Source organism: Hibiscus syriacus, unplaced genomic scaffold (assembly GCF_006381635.1).
Source record: "Hibiscus syriacus cultivar Baekdansim isolate YM2019G1 unplaced genomic scaffold, ASM638163v2 tig00110575_pilon, whole genome shotgun sequence".
Lineage (NCBI taxonomy): Eukaryota > Viridiplantae > Streptophyta > Magnoliopsida > Malvales > Malvaceae > Hibiscus > Hibiscus syriacus.
This window is the reverse complement of record NW_024062786.1, coordinates 433,357-454,433: the sequence shown is the minus strand read 5'-3', so window position 1 is coordinate 454,433 and position 21,077 is coordinate 433,357. Positions and strand designations below refer to the sequence as shown.

Genomic DNA, 21,077 nt, shown 5'->3' with positions numbered 1-21,077 from the left:
ATTTTACTTGATTTGATCTTTTGACTGTAATTGTTTGTAAATTTTTTATTTCTATCAATTCTTTAATCCATTTATACTCTCATCAATACTTTATCCTCAAAATAACTTATTTAAAATATAATATGTAAATATTAGATTGTATTTGATATATTAAATAGCATTATAATATGAAAAGAATGTGAAGAATTTATATATCTTATATGGTTAGAAGAAGTAAAACAATTAGAACCTTATATCATAATACTATAAATAATTACAATTAAATGTGTATATAAACTCAAACAACTCAACTCAACCCAGTTTTCATAAACGCAACTTGAATAAAAAAAAACTTCAAGTTAAATTTGAGTCATAAAATATGTATTCGTTAATTCAAATAACTCAATTTTTCAACTCGACTCGATCCGATCAAATGCTCACCCCTCAACCAACAAACACGACACAAACTCATTTACAATTGATTGAAATCCATTATGAAACCCAACCCTTAAACTAAATTCGACTTGGTTTAGTTTTCATTTTAATTTATTATATGATAATAATAACTCTATGTGAAGTAGTTCAACGATCATTGACTAATGTAAATGACGTGATCAAAACTCCTTACATGTCACCGATTGCATGAACATATTTAGCGCCTAAGTAGCTATATATATATATATATAATTTCAATCGTACAATGAAGTAGTAAGTAAATAGTTCACCAAACCATTTCTTCCCCGCAAACCAAATGACAAAGTAATTCACAGTATTTTCCTTACAGGAATAATATTTGGTTTTACTTGCATTAATATTGTTGGTTGGCCATGTTAGAATAGAAGGAATAAGCTGACGTGGTTGGGATGTTAATCAGTTGATAGAGATTCTGTTTCAGCCGTTGGGCTTTTGACTTGGTATATTTGGGCTATAAAAAAGCCTGGTTACTTTGTAATCAATTAAACATGAATGAAAAGTAACTTTCCCAAGATCCCTTTTTACTTTTTATCAGTTTAGGTTTTGTTTGTGAAGAAGTTTTAACCGTCTTCATTACTGTTTAGTTCACGGTGGTTCTTCGGTCATCGGATTTATATTTTCTGTTATGGTATCAGGGGTATTTTCGTCTGTTTCCGTTGTTCTTCGTTTCTTTTTCTCTCCCTTGTTTCGTCGTGTATCTCGATAAGGTGTAAGCTCCATTGTTCTTTGTCTTACTGTTCCTGGTCGATTACTCTGTAAGTGCTTCTTGATTTCTTCAATTATGTTGGGCATTGTGCTCTGAGATCTAGTTTCTTTCATTTGTGCTTTAGTTTTTCTCATTTTTGTATGGTGATTGCTTTATTTGGCTACTCTGTCCTTCACGGTTTGCGTGTTAGGGTTTCATTTTTGTTTCCTTGCCTGGTTCTGTTTGGTTGCTGATCATGAAGTAGTAATGTTAATTCGAGTGTTTTACATGGATTTGCTTGCAAAAATTTTTCTACTTAGAAGATTAACGTGGTATTGGATGATCATAATTACTTGTTGTGGCATCATCATGTATTCTTAATCATTAAAACCCATATATAACTTCGTTTTATATATGACAAAGACTTTTATCCTTCTCAATATATTACTCAAACTTGAGTGTTCATTTACTTTGAAAGGAACTGCTAGGGTAACTAAGGCGTCTGCCATTTAATTTTCTTCTCTGGGGAGATAATTGAATGACACCTCCTCAAAATTTTCGATTAACTCTATTATCAACTAACGATATTCAACCAATTTGGGATCTTTCGTTTCTCATTCACATCTGAGTTGATAAATCACTAGAGTTGAATCCCCATACACTTTGAGTGTCTTTACTTTGCGCTCAATAGCAGACCTAGAATACATTCTTCATACTCAACCATGTTGTTTGTGCAGTTAAAGTTCAATCGACTAGTGAAAGGACAGTGATCTCCTTCAGGTGAAACTAGAATTGTCCATATTCTATGTCACAATGCATTTGAAGCACCATCAAAATTCAACTTCCAGTGTCCACTTGTGGAAGTACTCATTTCTTCTACAATATAGCTATCAAATCTTCGTCAGAAAAGTCAAAATTCAATGGTTCATATTCTTCAGAAGTTCTACTTGCTATGAAGTCTGCTATAGCACTTCCTTTAATTATTTTCTGGCTTACATACTGGATGTCGAATTCTGATAACAAGATCTACCAACAAGCTAGCCTTCCAGATAGAGCCGATACACCCATCAGATACTTCAAAGGGTCCAATTTGGAGATCAACTAGGTGTTGTAATACAACATGTATTGTTTGAGTCTACAAGTAGCCCAAACCAATGAACAACACAAATTTTCAATTGGTGAGTACCTTGCTTCGCAATCAGTAATTTTTTTGCTGAGGTAATAAATTGTTCTTTCTTTTTTGTTGGTGCAGTAACGCTGACCTAGTACACAACCTAACGAGTTCTCGAAGACTGATAGGTATAAATCAACTGTTTTCCTGAGATCGATGGCACTAAGACCAGGTATTAGACAAATACGACTTTAGTACTTCAAAGCCTTTTTGGAAATCATCACCCCACACCCTTGGGTTGTTGTTTTTTTTAATAAGGCGAAGACATGATCACATTTCTTGGTCAATTGTGAGATAAATAGAGCAATGTAGTTTAATCTACCTAGGAATCCATAAACTTCTTTTTTGTGTCTGCGGAGGTAGCAAATTTTGAATAACGTTAACTTTTCTGGGTCTATTATAATCCCTTTTTTTATTGGCAACAAATCCCAATAATTTTCCAGAAGTTACCCCAAATGTGCATTTATTCTAATTAATTTTAAATTGACATTTCCTTAATCTTTGAAAGAGTTTTCTCAAGTTTTCAACGTGCTCTTTTTTCTGTTTTGACTTTAACAATCATGTCATCAACATAGACTTCTATTCTTTGTGCATCATGTCGTGAAATAATGTTACCATAGCTCTTTGGTACATTGCCCTTACATTGTTTAGCCCAAATGGCATCACCTTGTAGCAAAATGTGCCTCACATGGTGACAAACGTGGTCTTCTCCATATCATCTGGATGCATTTTTATTTAATTATACCCAGAGAAACCATCCATGAAAGAGAACAGGGAATTCCCATTAGTATTGTATATCAAGATGTCAATTTATGGTAGAGAGAAATTATCATCCGGACTTGCTCTATTAAGATCTCTGTAATCAAATCACATACGAATTTTTCCATCCTTATTTGGTACCAGGATAATATTTGCAATACATTTGGGGTATTTAGCCACTTTGAGGAACCCAGCATCAAATTGCTTCTTCACCTCTTCCTTTATTTTTAGTAATATCTCGGTTCTCATCCTTATCAACTTTTGTTGCAATGGTTTGCATTTAGGCTTTATTGGTAATTTATGTACCACAATTTTTGTATCCAATCCTAGCATATTCTCATAGGACCAAACAAATACATCCTTATATTTATAGAGCAACTCGATCAAATTCTGACGACCCTCAACTGATAAAGTGATACCAATTTTTACTTATTTCTTCTCCTCATTAGACCCCAAATTCATGATTTCTGTCAATTTCTCATGAGGCAGAATCTGCTTATCATAACTCTCCATCATTTTCAGTAATTCAGAAGGCAAATCACATTCCTCCTCATTATCACAATTCTCGACTTCTCCTTGACATATGGGTAACTCGAAATCAATCTCCTGGTCAGAATCATTATCATTCATTCTATTGATATTTGTGAACCTGAAATAATAGATAAAGAAGATATGCATATGCATATGCATATACATATATATATATATATACATATACGTATACATATACGTATAAGTATAAGTATACGTATACTTATACAGGGAACTCAATCCCCATATTGAAATAGAAATAACTATGAACAACTGAATGAAAGAATATTTGCCACTATTACTTTAAAGTAATAGGTAAAATAACAATGTAAACGGATAAAAGTGTTCTGGTATAATGAAAATAGGTGATACTTGTTATTTACGCCTATTTTTATTACACCGGTAGACTTTTACCGTTTACATTGTTAATATAATTATCGATACTTTATAAATGTAGATAACAAGTATCGATAATTGGAATTTTGAAACCTATTACTTTAAAGTAATTAACAGTGTAAACAGATAAAAGTGTTCCGATATATTGAAAATAGTTGTAAATAACAAGTAGCAACATTTTTTATTTACGCCTATTTTTATTACACTAGTATACTTTTATTTACATTGTTAATTTGGTTGAGTATTAATACTTTATACATGTGTATCCTTCAATTCTTTTTATTATTATTAAAAGTTGTACTCTTCAATTTTCGGGATTTTTGGTTGCATTTGGTTACATTCCCCGTGTATCACCTAAATCATAAGTCTGATATGCTTCTAATGCTTTAATTGTTTGAGAACCAGATGCATCACCATCAATATTTTAAATATGCTTCTACATTAGGTATGTTTCTATTCGACGGTTTCGGTTTACGGTTATCCTATCTTCATGAGCTGGATGAAATGGATTCAAACCGAAAGACATTCTTCACATATCCAATCTTCTAGCTTGTGCCTCAAAATGATGATGGTCATGCTATACCTAGAGTTTCATGTAAGAAATAAACAATGAAAATTAGGATTAATCAATGTTAACATGAAAATTGTGTAAGTTAATAAGAAAACAATCTTAAAAATGGCATTTGATGTTACAAACGCAACATATATTGATTAGTTCCTTCCATCCAACATCTTTGCATATATAACAACATTTGGCAGGAGCCTCACAGCAGCAGAACCTCTCGAGGCAATGAGCATGTTGTTGTTTGAAAGGAACAAAGCAAAAAAAAAACTTATATTTATAGTGTAGCTCATTGAAATTAAAGTTAAAATTCAAATTCAAATTAAAATCTGCATAATTATTTCCTACTGTTCAAGTAACATGTGTTAATAGCCAAAAAGCAAGGAAAGACTCACATGAAATATTGCTTCAAAGTTGAGTTGAGTCATAGAAAGAAAGCAGTCACGCGAATAGAAGAGAAGATGAGAAAGTCACATCTTATAATGGATTTTTTATAGTGCCACATTAGAATGAAATCTTTACTGTGTAAGTCGCATGTTGTATTGTGGATAGGAATATTAGAATATACAATTATTGTTTGATATGTTTGAGTACATTAAAATTGAAAATAATGCATTATGTGTATGGATAAAAAATATACACACAAAATAAGTAAACCAAACATACAAAACAATGTTATACATAACAATCATGTAATCAATAAATTAATTAAGCATGTTCTAATTGTCCATTCTCAAAGAAATTAAACTGAAGAAAAATGGTTATTTCTGACAAAGTCCAGAACATTAAGCGTCTTCGACAAATTTTTCAAATACTCACGGATGTTTTCGCCTTTTGCTGAGGACATATATAAATAAATAAAATTAGAAACCCAAACATGTTCAATAATGTAATAATAAACCAAATTCACATAAGTGGACATAAATTTGTGTCATACCTAAAGCATTGTCGTTCAAATATGAAGAGTCAAAGGGATATGGACATATATAATTGTATTACTATATAAATACATAAATTGTGAATGAACAAATGTACAAACATATAGCTTAACAGAAAGAACATATGGAAAACATGTTACTGGATTATAAATCATTTTTCTGCTGAATCATCCACCAACATTGTATTTCCTGGGTTGTATTCTGAATACGCATTACAAACATCTTACAGATCTTTACAATATGTTACTTCATCTTCTTTTTTTTTGTATTTTCCTTGATCATGTTTATAGAAATAGTCAATCATAAATTTGTAGGAATCATAAATAAATAAAAGTAAATAATGCAAAAAACATGCATCTTACCCAAATGAATATAAAGTGGTCAGATAATAAAGGTAGTTTGTTAAGTGCACGATCAATGTTATGCCTGAAATTGTTAACAATTACCATGAGAAACATCCAATTGTAAATTATCCATTTATCTATAGTAATTCAATAGCTTAACAGTGCTTACCTCAACTTCGAATACCAAATGACAATAACAAAGTTTTCTAAACAAAAATGAAGAAATTCATATACACCTGGTCTTAGTATAACATCTACAACATGAACAAAATTACATTAAAATATTACATTTATATGTTAAAATAATGTATAGAAATAAAAAAATACAGAACATTTTGTATTTTTTGAAAAGTAGGCGAGGAATCCATTGACATAAAAAAATGACAAGTTTTCTTGTCGATGGTGTTGCAAACACCATATATTCGTTTGGATCTTCATCCTCATCGTCATCATCTGTAATGTCATCCTTTTCATTCAACAATTGGTTGTCCACCACCTTCTCCACTGTTGTTATAAGAAAAGCAAATACATTTTACAACATGTAAATATTTAGAACATAAAGAATGAATTACCTAACTCGTATGACGTCGTTGATGAAATTCGTTATGCAAGTTTGAGACTTCATCACGCAATAATGAAATATCGGCTCGCATTTCTCCGATTTGTTCGTTAATGTGCCCCACACGAGAATCAAAATGCTCCCGGAAATTAACCATGTACTATATCATTGACTTCATTGTAATATCCTCTTCAGCCTTAACCTCTTCCAACGGAACGTCTTCCATCGGTTACTGGTCTTCATTGTCAATGGGGTCCAATTGCTCTTTCTCTTGTTCTACTCCAATGCCATCTTTTTTAGACCAACCGATATTTTTAATAAATTTGTATCCGACTTTAGTTATAGATAACATGTCAATCTTCCGGGATATGCGAACAAGGTAGTCAAGCGAAAAATCCACTTTATTCTTCTTCAATAGATGGGTAATGACACATCCATATGGTAGTGAAGTTGTAATGGGTTCACCCTTTTTGACTAAATTAACAAGTATCTCAAATATCAGTTGTGCAATGTTTGGAGTTATTTTTAAGCTATTCTTCGCTAACCACTAATAATCGATATCTCGAATTAGGGAAAATTTTCCACTGGAAGGCTGAATAAACCAAGTGAGAATTTTGTGAAACACACTAGCCTCCACATCTAGGTTAATGGGATATTTCTATCCACACTTTTTATTGTAGGATCTAAATCAGTTTCACCGGAATTCCCTTTATTCTTGACATCTATACTCACACTAATAAATTCCGGAGAGATATATATATATCATTTCTCATTACATGAGTATTAATTCCGATGTGTTGAGTTAATCGATCAACGGAATTAGTCAAGAGGGGGGTGAATTGGCAATTAAAAATTCGGTGGAAGCTTTTGCAGAAAATTGAAAAGATTTGCACAGCGATTTAGAGTGGTTCGACTTTCTCAATCAAAGTCTACGTCCACTACCTTAGCTATCCACACTAAGGATTTTCCAACAAATTCACTAATTTGTTCTTTCTTTTGAGGCCAAAGAGATAACCTTACAATACCCTAAAAAATATACCCCAATTCTTGAGAACACTCTTTTCCCAAAGAGAAGATTACAAATTTGCAAACTTACAAGGAAAACATCACAAGGTAAGATGTTTGCACAATTCTAGAACAAGAAAAGAACACTCAAAGATAATTACAAATGAGCACAAATGGTGTTCTTGAAAGCAAAATGAATATTGAAAGGAAAATTGGCTTGATTTGCACAAACTTGATGTTTGATGCTTTCTCTCTTGTTTCTCTATGATTTCTTATTGATCAAGGGCTTCAGAACTTGTTTAAATACACCTTGAATCACTTCTGAACGTTGGGGATGATTAGTGAAGATCATATAGCCGTTTTAGTGTGAAAACAATTAATAAAACAGTTTGGAGCGTGGGGGAATCGGTTCCCCCTCATAGGGAATCGGTTCCCTAAGTGTAAAATTCAAATATTTCGACCGTTGAACAGGGGGAATCGGTACCCCCTATGGGGAAATCGGTTCCCTCCGAGCATTCTGGAAATCTCGGAGCCAAACCATTCAGGGGGAATCGGTACCCCCTTGGGGGGGAATCAGTTCCCTCTGAGCATTCTGGAATTTTTGGCTTTGAAATGGTTCGAAATACTTTGAAAGATTATTTTGAAATTGTTTTAAGATTAAAATTTAATTTTACACTTAAGTAAGGATTAAAAATAATTTTTGAAATATTTTGAGTAATGTTTTGATATTCGAATAATTATATCGAATATACTTAGAAAATCATTTTGGAAAATCTTAAAATTCATTTAACTTAATTTGTTATATCGAAATATCAAAATGTTTTCAACAATCTCCCCCTTTTTGATATAACAAAACATTTTAGTAATTTTAAGATTTTGAAATCAAGTTTTGAAATTACTCCCCCTTACTTTAACACTTCTCCCATTTATCATTTTAGAAACACACTTAAAACACACTTCTCCCCCTTTTTGTTAAATCAAAAAGATTCAAATAAACGTGAAAAATATGTAGCCAATTGATTAGGTATATGTATGCATAAGCTGCTAAGATCACAATCAAGAGAACCGTTAGCCATTAGTTCCATAATCATTATTCATAAACAATGTGATATGGTAAAATTGGTCATATTGCTAATAATGATGTAAATGATACAATAATGAATAAATCACACCAAACATATAAGTTCACACCATCCATAAATTCAGACATTCCAAAATATTCAAAATGTTTAAAAAAAATAAGTTTGGAAAACAAAGTAAAACATTTAATCACATATCCGGATCAGAAGGAGGAAAACGAGCTCGCATATCGGCCATTTTGTTAGTGAGGTCATTAATACGTACGTTGGTTGCTTCATTATTTGCACGCATTTCCCGAAGAATTTCTAATTGTTGAGCTCCCATTGTGGATAAATGGGACTCTATAGAATTAAAGCGTGAATCTATGGTCGCATATCGGTAATCAAATGTCTCCATAAAAGATTGAAAATATGGAGGCATTTGAGTCGATTGTTGTGCTTGCTCTTCGGGCTGCTCAGGTTCATCTTCAGCTTCATCGATGTCTCGCATTAATTGCTCAAGCTCGAGATCTTCGTCAGCTTCGGGTGGAGCTTGTGAAGAACTAGCTCCCGGAGTAGTTGCAGAAGATCGAACCCATTCCCCGGTTTCCTTATCCTTAATCCATCCCGCTCTCGTTAAGGAAAGAAGGTTAATTTGTTTCTTAAGAGGAAAAACGGCATCTAGACCGACTCTAAGCCCAGCTTTGGAAAACAGATTACTCAAAATACAACCGTAAACAAGAGATGAACAAAGTTTTTTATTAGGAACAAGATTTACGGTTTCAACAATTTCAGCAAAAATAATCTGAGGTAGGTTGATTTTAATATTGTTTTCGAAACAATGTAACCACCAAAGATTTAAGGCTCTAAGAGTAGAATAACGACCTCCAGATGGTCGAAACCACCAAGAAATCATTAGATGAAGAAAACGTTCATGAAGGTCTAGGACACTTGCACTATCCCTTCTTTTATAACGAGATCCTAAAACCTGTTTTTCATTTGAAATTCCTTCATTATCTAATCCGAATGTTTTGGCTATGTAAGCCGAGTCAATATATAAGAATTGTCCTAGAAGGTAGGAACGAATTCCTATGGTTTCGGTTTCAGTTTGGTCTTTAACACAAACGACATTAGAATAGAAAATACGAACAAGTTGATGGTAAACGATGGGTTCAAGGTCAAAGAGTTTATCAAATTTCCACTCTTGTAAAAGAGGAAGATATTTAAAATTGATAGCTAACATAGCTTGACGAGAAGGAATACGTTCTTCCCGGATTTTGTAAGAGTCGAAATATTGATAATACCAAAAACGATGATTTCTAGGACCAGGATGATTGAAACACGAATTTTGAATAGTCAAATTAGGATCAATAGGATTAGGATTAGAAATTGGAATAAGTGGAGGATTTGGAGGTGGATTTGGTTGTCGGTGTGAACGACTAGATGAAGACCTAGCACGTTTAGGATTAGACATGGTGAAGGAAATCGGAATAGATTGGATAACCTGCAATTTTAAAAACAAATGTATGCAATTCAATTAATCCCAAAACTCAATTGAGTCCTCAATATTTCAAGGTTCTCTAAATCAATCCTAATGGGCAAAGTTTTTGAATTTTTTTTGAAAAATATGGTTTTGAGAAACAATATATGTATAGTTTTCATAATAATAACATAATTTAATCAAAACACAATGATTTGAAAAACAACAATTTTTTTTTTAATTTTGAAAATTTAATTTTTTTGGAAAATTTTTGTGTTTTTGATGAAATTAGTTGTAACATCTAGTTTCCAATCACTAAACAATCAATGCCCGATCACTATTTCAACCTAGAACTAATTAAAACTAATCCCATGTTCAAAATCAATGATATAGAGAGTTTAGAAAAATTTACATTGAAAGATGAAGATTGAGGGGATTTAGATGTTGTTTGCACGATTTTAATGATGATTGCAAGTTTAGGAGATGATATTTGAAGTGTTTTCCGATTAAAATCAATGATTTGAGGCAAGAATGGAGATTTGAGTGTTTGAGGGTGAGAAACGGCGGAATAGATTTTGGGGTTTTGGGGGTTTTGGGGTGTTCTTGCCCGATTTTAACAGAACCCCAGGGGGGTATCGATTCCCCTGTGGGGGGAATCGGTTCCCCTTCAAAGGGGGAATCGGTTCCCTTATGGGGGGATCGATTCCCTCTGCACCAAAATACTAAAATCCGACTTTTAAGCACATAAAATGCTAAATTAATCTTCTCTAGTGGTATAGGCAACTCATATATTGAAAAATAATTATGTTCAAACAATTAAATTAATCTTTAATCAATATTTGAACATAAAGTTAATTTTTCATCAAGAATCATAAACTCCCCCTAACTAATAGCAATGAATGCAATCAAAAATTACTATTATAAGTATTTTTCAGTATTTATTAAAAGTGCTGAATTATTTTAAACACTAAGTGAAGATAGGTCACTTAAACCTAATTCTCTCCTAAGTGTCCAAAACCTTTCCTTATCTAAGGGTTTTGTAAAAATATCCGCTAATTGATGCAAAATATCAATAAATTCTAGAATTACATATTTCTTAGTGACATGGTCTCTAATGAAGTGATGTCTAATTTCAATGTGTTTAGTTCTAGAGTGTTGGATGGGATTTTTAGTGAGACAAATAGCACTAGTATTGTCACACTTGATAGGAATAGTACCTACTTCAATTCCATAATAAAAAAGTTGTTGTTTCATCCATAAAACTTGTGCACAACTACCGGCTGAAATATATTCTGCTTCAGTGGTAGATAATGCAACACAATTTTGTTTCTTTGAAAACCAAGAAATCAACATATTTCCAAGGAATTGGCAAGTACCGGAGGTGCTTTTCCTATCTATTTTACATCCTTCATAATCCGCATCAGAAAAAGCATGCAAGCTAAAGCTATAGTCTCTAGGATACCAAAGTCCTAAACTAGGAGTGTCCTTAAGGTATCTAAAGATTCTCTTAACAGCTAGTAAATGTGATTCCTTAGGACATGATTGAAATCTAGCACATAAGCAAACACTAAACATAATGTCCGGTCTACTTGCAGTTAGATAAAGCAAAGAGCCAATCATTGACATATATAATTTAACATCTACACATTTACCTCCTTCATCTAAGTCAAGCTTTGTTGAAGAGCTCATTGGAGTGTCATGAGGTTTCCCATTTTCTAATCCAAACTTCTTGAGCATATCTTTGACGTACTTAGCTTGATTAATGAAGATGCCATCTTTTCTTTGCTTGATTTGGAGTCCCAAGAAAAATGAGAGCTCCCCCATCATGCTCATCTCAAACTCACTTTGCATTAGCTTAGAAAATTCTTGGCAAAGAACATCATTAGTAGAACCAAATATTATATCATCAACATAAATTTGAACTACTAATAAATCTTTACCTTTATGCTTTAAAAACAATGTAGTGTCAACCTTTCCTTCTGAAAAACCTTTTTCAATTAAAGAATTTGACAATCTTTCATACCAAGCTCTAGGAGCTTGTTTTAAACCATAAAGAGCTTTTGTCAATTTAAGAACATGATCTGGAAATTTTGAATCTTCAAAACCTGGAGGTTGTTCCACATACACTTCTTCTTTTATAAAACCATTTAAAAATGCACTTTTAACATCCATTTGATATAATTTAAATTCATGAAAACATGCAAATGCTAATAACATTCTAATTGCTTCCATCCTAGCTACGGGAGCATATGTTTCATCATAGTCTATGCCCTTTTCTTGAGTATACCCTTGAGCAACAAGTCTAGCCTTGTTTCTCACTATATTACCACTCTCATCAAGCTTATTCCTAAATACCCATCTAGTACCTACAGTAGATTTATTACTAGGCCTTTCAACTAATGTCCATACTTTACTTCTCTCAAATTGATTTAACTCTTCTTGCATAGCCATAATCCAATGTTCATCATTTAATGCTTCTTTAATATTCTTAGGCTCTATGCATGAGATAAATGCAACATAATTACAAATATTTCTAAGAGAAGATCGAGTTGTTACCCCTTTTGATGGATCACCTATAATTTCACCATCCTTGACATAGTTGTACTCTCTTGGATAAGATACTTCCCTTTCTTCAATGGTTGGATTCTCAAGAGGATCACGAGTTTCCTCATTTTTCGTTTCTTCCTTTGATGATGGTTCTCCAACTTCATGTCTAACATCATTTGTATTTATAACACCTATTGTACCAATACCTTCAATGTGACCTTTTGAATTGTCTCCAAAAGTCACTTCTCATCCATTTTTGGCGTTAAGCTAAATGAACCGGCTTTTGTCTCCGGTCATATGTCTTGAGCATCCACTATCAAGGTACCATGAATTTGAATTTGTTTCCCGTGCCTTGTAGCAATGCTCCTTTCCCTACAAATATAGATTGATTTTTGATTTTTGGTACCCAAATTCTTTTGGGTCCATATTCATTAGTTTCCAAAATCCTAGTCCCCTTAGGTATCCATTTGTGTATGACATTTTTATCTTTAGTAGTAATGAGTTCTTTAGGAACCCACATACTTCTAACGATTTTTCCATTAGAGGTTCTTTGGGGACCTCTATGATTGTAGTTTCTAAAACTTTTTCTAACAAAGTTGGATTTTGAATTTCTACCTTTTTCAAAATGTTTTGTTCTAACTTTATCAAAAAAAGTTTTAAGATCATCAATTTTCTTTTGATGATCATCATTGATCTTTGAAAGTAAATTTTGCAAATCTAAATTTTTCTTTTCAAACTCTTCTAGTTTGATTTGCAAATCTTTGATTTTACTTTCAAGATCGTTGTTGGTTTTGGATATGAGTTTGTTTTCATTTTTCATTTTTCAATTTTGAAACATCGTTTTTATATTTTAAAAATAATTTCTCATAATCCGAAGCCAACCCATTATATTCCTCTAATAACTCATCATAGGATAAATAATCAAAATCGGATGAGTTAGAGGTTACCTTAGAATCTTCCCCAAATGCCATCAAGCAAAAGTTAGCTACTTCTTGTTCCTCTTCATCGAAACTTTCTTCATCGCTCCATGTAGCCACATGAGCCTTGTGCTTATTCTTTGATTGACCATTTTTCTTCAATTGTGGGCAATCATATTTAACATGCCCTGGCTTTTTGCATTCGTAGCAAATGATTGGGTCATTCTCTTTCGGTTCATTTTTGAGGCCTTCATTTCGTTTGAATTTTCTTCCTCGATAAGGTCTCATCATTTTTCTGAACCGTTTGGCAGACAATGCCATTTCCTCGTCATCGTCATCGTTATTCGAATCACTCTCATCTTTTGTGGATTTGAGAGCAACTCCAATGTTTTTCTTCTTCTCCTTCTCCTTTGGTGTCTCGTCAATTTTGTCGAGGTCCACCTCATCTTCGAGCATCATTTCATGAGTGAGGAGTGACCTAATTAGCTCTTCAAGAGTTAAGGACGTTAAGTCCTTAGACTCGATGATTGCCGTCTTCTTTGATTGCCACGATTTTGGGAGGGAGTAGACTAACTTCCTCACAAGCTTTTCATTTGAAATGATCTCTCCATATGATTTGAGACCATTGACAATCGTTGAAAATCTATCCGTCATAGCTTTGATATCTTCATTTGGTTTCATCCTGAAATTTTCATAGCTATGCGTTAGAATACTAATTTTAGATTTCTTTACCTCATCAGTACCTTCATGAGTGACTTGAAGTTTGTCCCATATATCTTTGGCGGTTGTACACGATGAAACTCTTCCGTATTCATCTGGTCCAAGAGCACAAAAAATGATATGGATGGCTTTGGAGTTGAGCTGGAACATTCTTGTCTCTCCTTCACTCCACAACCTTGAATGAGTGAGAGGTTTGATGTATCCTTCTTCTACAGCATTCCATGCTCCCATGTCACTTGCTTGAATGAAGTACATCATTCTATTCTTCCAATAGGCATAGTTAGTTCCATTGAAGAAAGGAGGCTTGTTGACGGGCATCGAATCGAGACCAGAGTCGAAGTTTGAAGCGGAGGCCATTGATGACTTTGATAATCGATATAACTCTTCCCGAATCTACTCAAGAGGCGATTAAACCTTCAAATGAGTTAGGCTCTGATGCCAATTGTTGAGTTAATCGATCGACGGAATTAGCCAAGAGGGAGGTGAATTGGCAATTAAAAATTCGGTGGAAGCTTTTGCAGAAAATTGAAAAGATTTGCACATCGATTTAGAGTGGTTCGACTTTCTCAATCAAAGTCTACGTCCACTACCTTAGCTATCCACACTAAGGATTTTCCAACAAATTCACTAATTTGTTCTTTCTTTTGAGGCCAAAGAGATAACCTTACAATACCCTCAAGAATATACCCCAATTCTTGAGAACACTCTTTTCTGAAAGAGAATATTACAAATTTGCAAACTTACAAGGAAAACCTCACAAGGTAAGATGTTTGCACAATTCTAGAACAAGAAAAGAACACTCAAAGATAATTACAAATGAGCACAAATGGTGTTCTTGAAAGCAAAATGAATATTGAAAGGAAAATTGGCTTGATTTGCACAAACTTGATGTTTGATGCTTTCTCTCTTGTTTCTCTATGATTTCTTATTGATCAAGGGCTTCAGAACTTGTTTAAATACACCTTGAATCACTTCTGAACATTGGGAATGATTAATGAAGATCATATAGCCGTTTTAGTGTGAAAACAATTAATAAAACAGTTTGGAGCGTGGGGGAATCGGTTCCCTAAGTATAAAATTCAAATATTTCGACTGTTGAACAGGGGGAATCGGTACCCCCTATGGGGGAATCAGTTCCCTCCGAGCATTCTGGAAATCTCGGAGCCAAACCATTCAGGGGGGAATCGGTTCCCTCTGAGCAATCTGGAATTTTTGGCTTTGAAATGGTTCGAAATACTTTAAAAGATTATTTTGAAATTGTTTTAAGATTAAAACTTAATTTTACACTTAAGTAAGGATTAAAAATGATTTTTGAAATATTTTGAGTAATGTTTTGATATTCGAATAATTATATCGAATATACTTAGAAAATCATTTTGGAAAATCTTAAAATTCATTTAACTTAATTTGTTATATCGAAATATCAAAATGTTTTCAACACGATGATTTGTTCCTATTAGGCTCGCGGTGTAATTAAGCATTATTGTAGAACACTCGAACAAGGTTTGAGAAATATTTTGGTTCTACACCAAGAAATTCAAGTCAACCCCAATCTATAAATATAAGTTTAAAATCAAATTTATATTTTTCATTGAACATGAAATCCATGTCAATAACACGTTCAGGACGAATCTTTCTTGCTTTGAAATGCCTATAACATTTTTCTTTCTCTTCATCGCTTTTAAAGTTGTTTGTATCAAACTACCTGATTTGATCAGAAGACCTTAATTGAGAAAAGGACATTGGTTGAGAAAATGACATTGGTTGAGAAGAAGGTTTTGGTTAAGAAGAACTGTATCTCGGACATTTTGGAACCATTTTTAGGAGTGGATATAGAGGATTTTACATGAAATACAAGTATATTAAGAAAAAAAACTTTCAAAACCCTAAATCATAAACCCTAATTTATGGCAAAATCTGTATAACTTTACCTGCAAATTTTATCGTAATAGTTGCAAGAAATGTCTCCAATGGATGAGATATTTAAAGAAGCTTGACTGGTGCAATTTTCGTGAACGATGATATTCGTCGGAGTGGAAGAGATATCTGCCTTTTGGGAGAGTGACGTTTCGATACAAATATGAAGGATCGATTATTTTTTAAATAACTAAGACAAAAAAAACGCGCCTATAGAATAAAAACGAAGCGCGACCTAATACTTGACCATTTGTACCTATTTGTTTATAGGTTAATCATTATATAACAAGTAAAATATTGTTAACCTAACCAATTAATTGGTTTAATATCGATACTTGTGTTGAAAGTATCGGTGTTGTTTAAATAGAAAGTATCGATACCTATATAAAAAGTATCGGTACTTGGAATTTATGCATATTATCATTAAACTGATAGACTTTTACCGTTTACATTGTAAATTTACCTTTAATTAAAGTAATATGTTTCAAAATTATAAGTATCAATACTTTATATATGTGTATCGATACATTTTGCGTGCAATTTGTTTGAGAAGTATATTGGAATAAAAATATCGATACCTATATAGACAATATTGATACTTGGTATTTACACTTATTTATATTTAATCGATACCATTCCCCAAGTGTCAAGACTTTTGTGTAAGGTATCGATACTTTCAAGTTGTTTTCCTTTTTTTCAATTCCTAAAATGGTACATATACTTATAAAAGTATCGATACTTTCAACAATTCTGGTAATGCTTTACCAGTTTTGTCTAATTGAAACTGGTTTTGTCAAATTTCAACATGATATATTGTCATGTATCGATACATGTTTCTAAGGTATTGATACTTTAGAGGCGCTGTTATTCAATTCTTTTCAATTTTTTCAATTCATACAGTACTGATATTTTGGTACACATACTTATAAAAGTATCGATACAATCAACAATTCCGGTAGCTCTTTACCGATTTTGTCAAATTTGAACATGTTATATTGTCATGTATCGATACATATGTGTAAGGTATCGATACTATTTAGCCGATATTATTGCAATTCTTTTAAATTCTTATAAGTATCGATACTTTGTTACATATACTTATAAACGTATCGATACAAATTTCAACAATTCTGGTAGTTCTTTATCGATTTTGTCAAATTGAAACCAGTTTTGTCAAATTTCAACCGGTTTTGTCAGCTACCAACCAATTTTGCCAAATTCGTTACCTCTTTTGTCAATTTGAAATCGAATTTGTCAAATTTCAACCTGTTATATTATCATGTATCGATACATGTCTATAAGGTATCAATATTTTATAGGCGCTTTTATTGCAATTCTTTTAAATTACTAAAGTGTCGATATTTTTATACATATACTTATAAATGTATCGATACATGTCTACTTTTAGCTGGTTTTCTTCACTTTCTTATATATTACTATATATATATATCAATACTTCTGTGCAAGGTATTGATACCTACTGATAAGCAAAGTTTGTCGGTTGCCAAATTTTTTAATATTTCTTCATGTCTTCCACCTACAACATTATTATTAGTCAACATTTCCCGTAACGCTTAACCGACTTTGTTAAGTATCTTATTAAATTTTTGGTCATGTAATTTCTTAGCCGTATATTAGTTCGCCTTTCCTTAGACAAACCCGTTACTCCACTCATTCCTTATTCTTCCACTTTTTCACCATCTCATTCACTATCACTCGTCTCACAGTTGCTTCAATATGTTAGCATCTGTATGGATATACTATTTTGATTATTGGATTTTATTATTATCATTTACGTATAATTTTATTATAATATCCTTGAATAATATTATTTATCATTCTAAATATCTCTAATCGATTATTATTGTGGGAACAATAATAAAATAAGATTGGTATAAAATTTGATAGATATTCATGAGATGAATATATGAATGAGATTCAAACCAAATTCATATGTTTTTTTTGAGAACTAATATTGGATTGACTCATTTTAAGATTAATACATGGATTATAGTTTTATATTAATTTTAAGACAGTGATGTCATTAAATCCTTAGACCTGAAATTACTACAATTTTCAGCATGATGATTATTAATCGAACAATTATAAAGATTATGTTTGAATGTGACATGAATCATGTAGTGAGATGTGAATGATTAAGATGAAATTTATCCCTCTTATCATAAGATAGATATCTAAGGGTCCATTGATAATTAAGATTGAAAAAAATGCATGGTGGTGCTTTAATGAGTTGATAGATATCAATATAATTTATTTTAATCATTTCAATTGGGTATGAGAAATTGAAGATAGAGCAATATAAGGTCGACATTTTCCATGTCTTATGTTTTATCAAGATATCATGAGATAAAAGGATTATGGCATAAGTTGTATTAAGGTTGTCTCGGATCATGAGTTTTTCATTTAACTTGGGTAGTCATAATGTCTTGCTGGAGGTCACTTATGACTTGTATGATCAAATGTGATTTTATCTAATGTCAACGTTAACTAAACCTATAAGGTTGCACACTTAGAATGGATAAGCATGATCGTGGTTATTACTATAAATGATAAATTAAGATAATGATTATTTTAAATTATATTATAAAACATTTGTTGAGTTAATCGATTAACTGAATCGGCCAAGAGGGGGTGAATTGGCAATAAAAATTTTGGTGGAAGCTTTTGCAGAAAATTGAAAGAAATTGCACAGCGATTTAGAGTGGTTCGACTTTATCAACCAAAGTCTACGTCCACTACCTTAGCTATCCACACTAATGATTTTCCAACAAATTCACTAATTTATTCTTTCTTTTGAGGCCAAAGAGATAATCTTACAACTCCCTCAAGAATATACCCCAATTCTTGAGAACACTCTTTTCTCAAAGAGAAATATAAATTTACAAACTTACAAGAAAAACCTCACATGGCAAATATGTTTGCACAATTCTAGAACAAAGAAAGAACACTAAAGAATAAATACAATTGAGCAATATAAATGTTCTTGAAAGCAAAGTGAATATTGAATGAAAAATAGGCTTGAAATGCTCAAACTTGAGGTTTGATACTTTCTCTTTGATTCTTTCTTGATTCTAATTGCTTGATGTTTCTTGTTGTTGATCAATGGCTTCTAAGCTTGCTTAAATACACCTTGAATCACTTCTGAATGATGGGGATGATTAGAGAAAATAATATAGCTGTTTTAGTGTGAAAACAATTAATAAAACAGTTTGGAGCGTGGGGGGAATCGGTACACCCTATGGGGAATCGGTTCCCTAAGTGTAAAATTCAAATATTTCGACCGTTATACAAGGGGGAATCGGTACCCCCTGGGGGGGGAATCGGTTCCCTCCGAGCATACTGGAATTCTCGGAGCCAAACCATTCAGGGGGAATCGGTTCCCTCTGAGTAATATGGAATTTTTTGGCTTTGAAATGATTCGAAATACTTTGTATAATTATTTTGAAATTGTTTTAAGATTAAAACTTAATTTTACACTTGAGTAAGGATTAAAAATGATCGTTAAAAGATTTGGAGTAATGTTTTGATATTCGAATGGTTATATCGAATATACTTAGAAAATCATTTGGAAAATCTTAAAATTCATTTAACTTAATTTGTTATATCGAAATATCAAAATGTTTTCAACAATCTCCCCCTTTTTGATATAACAAAACATTTTAGTAATTTTAAGATTTTGAGATTTTGAAATCAAGTTTTGAAATTACTCCCCCTTACTTTAACACTTCTCCCATTTATCATTTAAAAAACACATTTAACACTTCTCCCCCTTTTTGTTAAATCAAAAAGACATTTTAAAGAATTAAACAAGGTTTTGAAATCATTTAGCCAATTGATTATATTTTAAGCTGCTAAGATCACAAGCAAGAGAAATATTAGCCATTAGTTTCATAATCAATATTCATAGTTAATGTGAAATGGCAAAAATTGGTCATATATCTAATCATGAAGTAAATGATGCAATAATGAATAAATTTAATCACACCAAATAGATAATTTCTAACCATTCATAAATCCAAACAAATTCAAAGTCAATCAATCCACAAATTCAAACATTCCAAAATATTCAAAATGTTAAAACAATAAGTTTGGAGTTCAAAGCAAAACATAGAATCACATATCAGGATCAGGAGGAGGAAAACGAGCCCGCATAGCAGCCATTTCGTGAGTGAGGTCATTAATACGTGCGTTGGTTGCTTCGTTGTTTGTACACATCTCCCGAAGAATTTCTAATTGTTGAGCTCCTATTGTGGATAAGTGGGACTCTATAGAAGTAAAGCGCGAATCCATGGTAGCATATCGAAAATCGAATGTCTCCATAAAGGTTTGAAAATATGGAGGTATCTGAGGTAGGTTAATTTTAATATTGTTTTCGAAACAATGTAACCACCAAAGATCTAAGGCTCTAAGAGTAGAATAACGACCTCCGGATGGTTGAAACCACCAACAAATCATTAGATGAAGAAAACGTTCATGTAGGTCTAGGACACTCGTACTATCTCTTCTTTTATAACGAGATCCTAAAACCTGTTTTTCATTTGAAATACCATCGTTATCTAATCTGAATGTATTGGTGATGTAAGCCGAGTCAATATATAAGAATTGTCCTAGGAGGTAGGAACGAATTCCTATGGTTTCAGTTTCAATTTGGTTTTTAACACAAACGGCATTAGAATAGAAAATACGAACAAGTTGATGGTAAACGATGGGTTCAAGGTCAAAGAGTTTATCAAATTTCCACTCCTGTAAAAGAGGAAGATATTTAAAATTGATAGCTAACATAACTTGACGAGAAGGAATACGTTCTTCCCAGATTTTGTAAGAGTCGAAATATTGATAATACCAAAAACGATGATTTCTAGGACCAGGATGATTGAAACACGAATTTTGGATAGTCAAGTTAGGATTAATGAGATTAGGATTAGAAATTGGAATAGGAGGAAGATTTGGAGGTGGATTTGGTTGACGGTGTGAGTGACTAGATGATGACCTAGCATGTTTAGGATTGGACATG

The 21,077-nt window shown here is 32.5% G+C and overlaps 1 long non-coding RNA gene across 1 annotated transcript; it reads left to right on the top strand.

Annotated features, from left to right (window-relative positions):
- Positions 1 to 1,004: 1,004 nt before the first annotated feature.
- LOC120133053 lies at positions 1,005 to 2,711 on the top strand. Its single transcript, XR_005517068.1, has 3 exons — positions 1,005 to 1,208; positions 1,876 to 2,316; positions 2,391 to 2,711. It is a non-coding gene; the product is annotated as an uncharacterized LOC120133053 (long non-coding RNA).
- The last annotated feature ends 18,366 nt before the right edge of the window (positions 2,712 to 21,077 follow it).